The following is an 8,873-nucleotide window of genomic DNA, read 5'->3' on the forward strand; positions in this document are numbered from 1 at the left end:
AATCTCACAACTCACGACATTATGTACTTGCATTGCTTGTACGGTGAGGTTATTCTGCTGCAATTGCTTGGTGAGACATGCAACTTGAGCGGTCAATAAAGCAATAGGACCGACCTCTAAGACTCCTGCTACTTTCTTATTCTCACGCTCAATAGGCAATTATAGTTATTCATGAGCATCTCTTCCAATAATTCATAAGCTTCATTAGTGCTTTTTCTCATAAATGCTCCTCCCAATGCTGCATCTATGATTGTCCTTGTATTTCCCCCCAAACCATTGTAAAATGTATGAACCATCAGCCACTTCTCTATTCCATGATGTGGGCACTTTCTTTGCAACTCTATAAAATGTTCCCACGCATCATATACAGACTCCCCATCCAGCTGATGGAAGTTATTAATCTCTCCTCTAATTCGGGCTGACTTCGCAGGAGGAAAATATTTACCAAGGAATTTCTAAGCCAAATCTTCCCAAGTAACTATAGAGTTGGCTTGTAATGAATTCAACCAACTCTTAGCTCTGTCTCTTAGAGAAAACGAGAATAATCTTAATCTTACAGCATCGTTACTCACCCTGTTCATTTTGAATGTCACACATAGCTCTAAAAAGTTTGTGATATGGAGATTTGGATCCTCATTCGGTAATCCCCTGAATTGTACACAATTTTGTACCATCTGAATAATTGAGGGTTTTATCTCAAAATTATTTGCCTCAACAGTAGGAGGATGAATACTTGAATGTAACCCCGTAACAGTAGGGAGTACATAGTTTGTCAATGGCGGACCGGCTTCAGCTGCATTACCCTGATTTGCATTGTTAACAACGTTATTTGTGTTCTCAGTCATGGTAAAATCCAACCTTTTCTTTATCTTGCAGTTTTCTCTGCACGTTCTCTCAATTTAAAGATCTATCGGTATGATTTCCTTTTGTCTACTTCCCCGCATATACCAATAATTCCCGAAACACAAAACAACCTCGATCCGAATAAGTGTAAAATATAAAAAAAATAAAAAATAAAAATAAACCAAATTAGAACAAACAAAAATTAATTTTGATATTGGAAATTAAGTCCCCGGCAACGGTGCCAAAAACTTGATCGTGAAAATATGATATGCAAGTTCATGCAATCGATTCAAGTAATATAGATAGTAAATAGAGTATCATTCCCACAAAGACTGTTATCCAATTACCAATAATTGTTCTTTAATTTCTATTTGGCAAACAAAATTTATATGAATAAATCTAAATATAAAATTTTAAATAACTGTGAACAAAATAACTAATCAAAAGATGAAAATCAATAATAAAACGACCTAGGGTATTAACTTCATCAACTTTTTATTCTACTAATTTTATTAATCAGTTCTAAAAAAAATTCTTCTTATTCTAATGGCAGGTTAACATAAATTGATTCCTATTCTTTTTCAAGATATAAGATCTCATCCTATATGCAGGTCTTTTACATCTCTGTGATAAACTTGAACATATAGCAGGCATTAAGCATAGAAACCTAATTACTACACAAGCCATACAGGTACTTTCATCCAATATGTAACCTATGTCTATATAACGATAGCATATTCAATTCTCATCTTTCGAATTTTTAATCAAAATCATAAATCAAGCAAATATTGATTAGGTATTTACTAGCATTAAGCAAACATTATATATATTAGAATAAAGAAGAAGAATCAATAGGACATCATAATTAAATTAAATAGAAATCCAAGTGACTACATTAAACCCTAGATAAATTTTTTTAGTTCATATCAGACATGACTAAATCAACAAAATAATAATTCAGAAACATAAGATTCAAAGACTTGAAGAAGAAATAAAAAATATGAAAGTGCAAAAAAATTAATCTAAGAATCAAAATTAGTCTCTAAAAATGTAATTAAAATATGACATAATCTCTAATTAAACCCTAAAATCTGAATTTATACTGAAAAAATCACGAATCCCTTGTTTTTTCATAGGCGGGTCGCGACTTGGCCTTCCCTAGGTCGCGACCCGTGTCTGTTTTAAAGGCCTTCCAAGTCCGCGTATGTCTTCAGGCGCCGCGACTCAGGCACTATCAAGTCGTGGTCTTTGTCTTTGATGTCCTCCTGATTTAGCCTCTGACTTCCACTAGCGCCGCGATTATAAGGGCAAGTCACGACACTAATTCCCTTCAGCAGCTTTGTGTTTCTGACTTGACTAGAGTCATGACTCTAAACTCCCAATCACGGCCCTAATTCCATTATTTCTCAATTTAATCCTTTCAACCTCATTCCTTCATCAAAAACTGATTTTTAACTCGTCCTTAGCACCATTTTAAGTCGAACAACCACCAAAAGCTTTGTTTTTCCACCATTTTCTCTTCTTTTTACATTTTTCTCATGATTCAATGCACCAACCTACAACAAAGACAAACAAAAGAGTAATCTTGCACAAAACAAACATAAAGACTCAAGATTACCACAAAAACACATTCTAAAACGACAATAAAATGAAGTTATCATATACCAATCCCGCAAAACTGACTATAGCCTCATATTCTAGTCTTTTATCTTGCTATCTCTTTGTAACACCCTCACAAGAGTGACCGTCTTATTTTGTAAGAATTTATCTCATTTATCAAAAATTCCACTAACTTCTCCTTCCACAGTAAATTCCACTCAAATCCTAGGGTCTCCTAACCCCATCAGTGGTAATATTTAACACTTCTTCCCTTGACATTGACACCTGTAACACCTTATGAGCCTCCACCCGTACTGGAGTAAGGCTAATCTGTAGGCCCCTGGCCTAGTTGTATTCTCATTTTTCTTGTTCTTTTGCCATATAGTTTTTTATTTTCATTCTAAAAATAATAGAAAATCTAAAAGAAAAAAAATTCAAAAGTAAAAATTAAAGAGTGCACTCCCTTGCATCAAAGCAAAGTTAAAAAAAAAATCACAAAAGAAAAAGAAAACAAAAAAAGTAATTATGTTTGTAAATAAGTTTGGGGGTGTAACTCTTCAGCCAAAGCAATCGTTTCAAATTCGCCAAGCCTCCTCTTCTTTGTCAAAATATCCTTCAAGAACTTCACATAATTAGGCATTTGCTCCAAAGCTTCCACCAGAGGTATGTTGATGTGGAGTTGCTTCAAAACATCCAAAAATCTTCGAAATTGTCTATCTTGTTGCTGCTTTTGAAATCACTGAGGAAATGGTGAATGTGGCTTGCTAATTAGCTTCTATGATGCATTTTGCGGAGTAATTGCTGCAACATTTGCTTCAGGATCAGTATTGGACATATTCGAACTCCTAACTCTTTTTTCTTTTTCCACACTACTTTGGATTGAAGTGGGCATATTTTTGCTCTTAGGATTGTCCTTATTCAACTCCAGATTTTTACCACTCCTCAAAGTGATCGCCTTGCATTGCCATTTACCATCTCTCCTTGGATTTTCGGTATCACTAGGCAAGGTGCCTAGTGGTCTATTCCTCAACTCATTAGCTAGGTGCCCCATTTGAATCTCTAGGTTCCTCAAGGATGCCGCTTGGATTTGAATCATAACATCATTCTTGGCCATATATTCTTTCAATAAACTCTCCAACGAGCTTGATTGAGACACTTGAGGAGGAGGTGGTTGAGCTCTTGGTGGTTGTTGAGAAAACCCCGGTGAATATGTAGGCTTGTTTTGCATTGGTGCTCCGCTTGAACTAGCTCCTTGACACCCCCCCCCCCCAATGAGAAATTTGGATGCTGCCTCCACCCCAGATTATAAGAGTTTGAATATGGGCTATTATGGTTGGCATTTTGATTCCCCACATAACAAATCGAAACGGGATTCGAAGGAAAACTCTCAAATGTGTGCCCATCTCCGCATTAAACATAAGACACATCAGCAACTTGTCCCATAGCAATTGTTTGTTCCATTCCCCCCAAACTCATGTTCTTGAGAAGGTTAGTCATTGATGAAACTTGAGCGGTCAAAGCTGTCATTGCATCAACTTCAAGTACACCCGCTACTTTTTGACTTGTTGAGGCTCTAGCATTGGACCATTGGTAATTGTTGCTAGCAATCCTCTCCAAAATCTCATAGGCTTCATTGTAGGACTTAGAGAGAATAGCCTCATTAGCTGAAGCATCCAACACCATGCGAGTGAAAGAATTGAGTCCATTATAGAATGTTTCCATTTGTATACAATGCGAAATCCCATGGTGTAGGCACTTCCTCAATAACTCTTTAAATCTCTCCCAAGCTTCAAAAAAGGATTTTTCTTCCAGTTGCTGAAAAGACATGATTTCACTGCGAAACTTTGCATTTTTGGTAGGAGGAAAGTACTTCATCAAGAATTTTTCAGCCAACTCATTCCATGTAGTCACCGAGTCAAGAGGAAGGGTGTTTAGCCAAGCTCTAGCTCAATCCCGTAAAGAGAAAGGGAAAATTTTCAACCTTAGGGCCTCGTCACTCACTCCTTGTAGCTTGAAAAAATCTCTCACCTCCAAAAATGAACGAAGATGAAGATGAGGATCCCAGTAGGCAGCCCACTAAATTGACCCACTGTCTGCAACATTTGGAACATCACGGGCTTTAACTCGAATTAGGGTGCTTGAATTTCAGGCCTAACACTGCCCGGATTGAGCTCATTGAACATGGAGACAGCATACTCCCTTATGGCTCTCTCTCTCTCTCTCTATCATCAGCCATAGCAATCGCGTTAGAGATATTATTAGCACCCTCAACTCTTTCAACCTCTTCAGCCATATTAAGGCGATTTTGAGCCCGTTGTTCCCTTAGTCTTCTTCTAACTATTCGTTCAATCTCAGGGTCAATAGGAGCTAGTTCAATGTCTTCTTGCTCGTTCATACTATTGGTTTTAATAGATCAAATCAAAGATTATACGCAACGGAACAACAATCAAAATTGTTAATTTAACCCCACAAGATTTCTAGATCTAATTCTTCACATACATATATATATTGAATCAAAGAGATGAATAGAAAATTACCTCAAGTCCTTCCTTGCTGCTATCATTTTGTACGGCAAAAATCCTTAAGATCTCACACCAAGTGTAACGACCCAAATCTACTAATAAGGCTTAAAGGCCTTGAATAGTGTGTCGGGAGGGCATAACTAGATTGTATGTGAATTAAATGATTAAAAGCATGTTATATGATTATTTGGATATCTGTGATGCATGACTATGTGTATTAGTTTGCATGTAGGCCTTGATTAGGTTAGAAGGGCATATTCGTAATTTTGGCCCGTTGAGGGCATAAATGTAAATAATTGTGATAAATTGTTGAGACCACATTATTATGTGGATATATTTGTAATATGTAACTCGAGGCGATCCTAGTGAGCGGTTTAGCGAAAAAGTCATGGCGGGGATTTATACCCGCCTTGGGGCGATCCTGGGGGTATTTTTGGGAATTTAGGAAATATATTGGAGTCTATTTTGATATCGAGGAATATAATTGGTGATTATTTAGGTGTCGGGAAGTAAGCAGTAAATATTAGAGACATTCGAGGAATTAGCGGGAATTGGGAGTAATGACTAAAATGCCCTTAGGAGGCTTAAAAGCTTAGTTTTAATGGGAGGGAAGTTTGGTCTTTTGGTGTTTAAAATTAGAGATAAGGGGTATGCTGCTTTATGCCTTAGTGGATTGTGTAGAAAGTGTTGGAAGCCTGAAGAAAATAAAAGAAATAAAAGAAGGAAAAGGAAAGAAGGGAAAAAGCAGGGGTTTCCTCTCTTGCACGGTTTGGGCTTCTCTTCACCAAATCTCAGGAAATTTGGAGCTAAAATTCAGAGAAGGCTTAGGCTAGGACTCAACACTAGGATCCTTGATTTGGCTTGGGGAATTGGCAGAGGTTACTCATCATTTGAGGTAAGGTTTTGAGGTTAATATCCAGTTCTTGGTTTTGGTATTGAATTGGTTTCTGTGGTGGGTTTCTGTTGGAATTCTAGGGAATTAAACCTAAGGGTTTGAGGAGGTAAAGGCTAAGGAAGTGTGGAAGACAACCTGGGTTGAGCTCATCCATCAAAGGTAAGAAACTCTAGCTTTAAGCTTTGTGATTTCTGTTGTTCTGCTAAGTTCTTGAGCTTCAAATTCAGCCATGGTGATTTTTGTATTTTGGGGTGCATGTGAGTGGATTTTATATGGTTAGGTCATTTAGGGTGAGTTGGAGATATTGGGAGGCTTGTTTTGAAGTTTGGTAGAGGTTTGGTTGAGTTTTGGAGGGTTTTGGCTCGAGGAAGTTCGAAGGGGAAAAACCTGAGTATTGCCTGGCTGTGACTAGCGTTGTAGCGCTAGCCTTAAGGCGCTACAGCGCTACGCTTGGGTGTCTGGGAGCCTGATGGCTCTGTTTGTAGCGCTGTAACACCCACTTTTGGGTGTTGTAGCACTACCCTGTTCCTAGAAGGGGATTTTTGGGTTATTTCTTAGGGTTTTTGCACGGGGGCTCGGGGTTCAATTCCACCACCCCGTTTGGTGGAATTAGGGCTTCCCAAGGGCTCGGGATTGGTCCCGAGGCTAGGTTTTGGAATTGAGGTTTGGAGTTGGTTCTAACTTGTGACCATGACTAGGTATACGCTAGGGCACAGACGGGATTGTGCTTGAGGGTTGAACTGAACAAAGCTATCGAAATCCAAAGGTAAGAAAACTGCACCCGGTTATGTGTTTATGTTGCGACAAAGAGCTCCCTATATCTGTATGATGTCATAGATGGTATTATGTCATGGGACATGTGATAAACGGCCTAAGGGTGCTGAAAATAATACTTACGCACAGGGCACGGCTCGGCCACTGGTAGCTGAGGACAGCTTAATATTCACTGAGCTCGATTTAAGCGGGCTGGAGTCAGTGGGATAAATAGAGGGTGCGGCCTAAGGGCGTTAACCCTGGTTATCATATGTGAATTTATTATTGATATGAAGTGATGTACTTGGTATGCTGAATATTTGATTAACGTGAATATTTAGAATGTTGAGTATATGATTATACTGCATGAGTTACCTGGTTGTTTTATGCTCTGTTATTGTGTTTTCTTGTTGGGCCTTGGCTCACGGGTGCTACGTGGTGCAGGTCAAGGCAAGGTCAAATTGGACTAGTCCTGAGATGGAGAGCTTTGGGGCTGAATGTACATATTCAGCTGATCGGCCGCCACAGCCGAGGAGTGGTACAGGACGAGAAAAGCCTAATTGTCTGTGTTTGCCTTAGAATGGCTAGTAACTGTATTTTAATCCCGAAATTTTGTAAACTGTCTTTTAACTTTACTACTTCTAGGATCCTATGTAAAGAAAATGTTTGATTATAAGAAATGAAACTTTTGAGACCAAAATCTTTTAACCCTAGTTCAACTGTAGTTTCAGTAACACGTTTCTAACTAAATGACTTGATTAGCAAGTCTTGCACCTTTATAAACACATAGTGTAACGGTCTTGGCTATCTAGGGTGTTACACCAAGATCTTCCAAAATGTTCTCAACACACAAAGAACGAGTATGGGCTCGCTATACAAAACAATAGGCAAAGTCTATTTATCAGATGTTCTCAACACATGAGATCTGATAAAATTTGGACCTAAGTTTTTTAAGAACAGTGACCTATGCTTGTATCACTGTTCTATTTTTTTCAGGGAGATTTCACGATCTGTTTTCTATCACTGAAAAAATTATCGCTCTGAAAAATTGATCTCCTAAATTTAATATATCCAATATATTAAAAATAAAATATTAGTTATTTAAAACAATTTAAAAATAACTAATAAGTTATGAATAATAATATTTTAATCATATTACAATATCTCATTATTTATTTAATATTTAAATAACTAAAATTGTGGAACAAAGAAACTTCTAGAAGCTTCTTGTGCGTGTAGCACAATGACTGTGCATTGTGCTACACGTGTACCACATGTCAAGGAAGGCATGTGATTTTTCCCAATTTTTATTATTATTTAAATACCAAAAATCCTAAAAATAAATTAATTCAAAATTAATTTTATTTTTGTTAAATCAAATAATTAATCAATTACACATAATTATAGAATAATTATGTTTAGTGCATAAAAAAATATTTTACTTATCAAATAAGTCATTTTGCCCATTTTTGTATTTATCTTTGTCAGTGTTTGTTTGAGCCATTTCGGGGACCATGGACCTATAACATTAAGCTCCAATAAATTGAAACTAAATAATTAAACTCTTTAATCATAATAGTTAATTTATTAATTCTGATATTTCTCCACTATAAATTCATAATTGAACTCTTTATGTTATAGATATACTTTTACAGAAATCTTATTTTAACCTGTCCATTGATATAACCATCTTACAATAGTTCAACCCTCTAATTAATTAGTTCATAAATTAGAATGGAGGAATTACCATTTTACCTTTCTAATTTAATTTTTTATTCCTTAAGTACCATTAATTCACTAGTGAACAATTAATCTATAATCTAATTATAGATTTGAGCTCAAAATCATTCAATTCCATAACTAACCCTTAAGGGAACTAATATATGATCCGTTAGGAAAGATTAGATTCTGTATTGTTGATACATGTTCCCAGCCATCCATGATATTTAATCTCCAAAACAAAAGTCATTAGCCTCATTCTATGAAGATACCTTAACGAATGAATCAAAAGATTTAATAAATATGAACAGTGGTTCATGAACACTCAGGATTTAGGTTGATCTATAAATGATCATCAGTTATGATATGAATTACAAGTCTTTATTATTAAATGGTTTTTGTATAAAGACTTTTATTCATATCGGTCCATGTCATATATAATCATATTATATAAAGCACATTTATCGAGATGTCTTACCACATCAATAATCTGAATCTAGACTATTTGTATCAACATGATACTCAGCAAACTGTACTTACAA

General features: G+C 36.4%; 1 non-coding gene across 1 annotated transcript; it reads left to right on the top strand.

Moving 5' to 3' along the window:
• The first annotated feature begins 309 nt into the window (after positions 1–309).
• LOC133813137 (small nucleolar RNA R71) lies at positions 310–416 on the top strand. The gene has a single exon (XR_009884178.1). It is a non-coding gene; the product is annotated as a small nucleolar RNA R71 (small nucleolar RNA).
• Positions 417–8,873: the final 8,457 nt, after the last annotated feature.

The sequence above is a fragment of the Humulus lupulus genome, chromosome 1 (assembly GCF_963169125.1).
Source record: "Humulus lupulus chromosome 1, drHumLupu1.1, whole genome shotgun sequence".
NCBI lineage: Eukaryota > Viridiplantae > Streptophyta > Magnoliopsida > Rosales > Cannabaceae > Humulus > Humulus lupulus.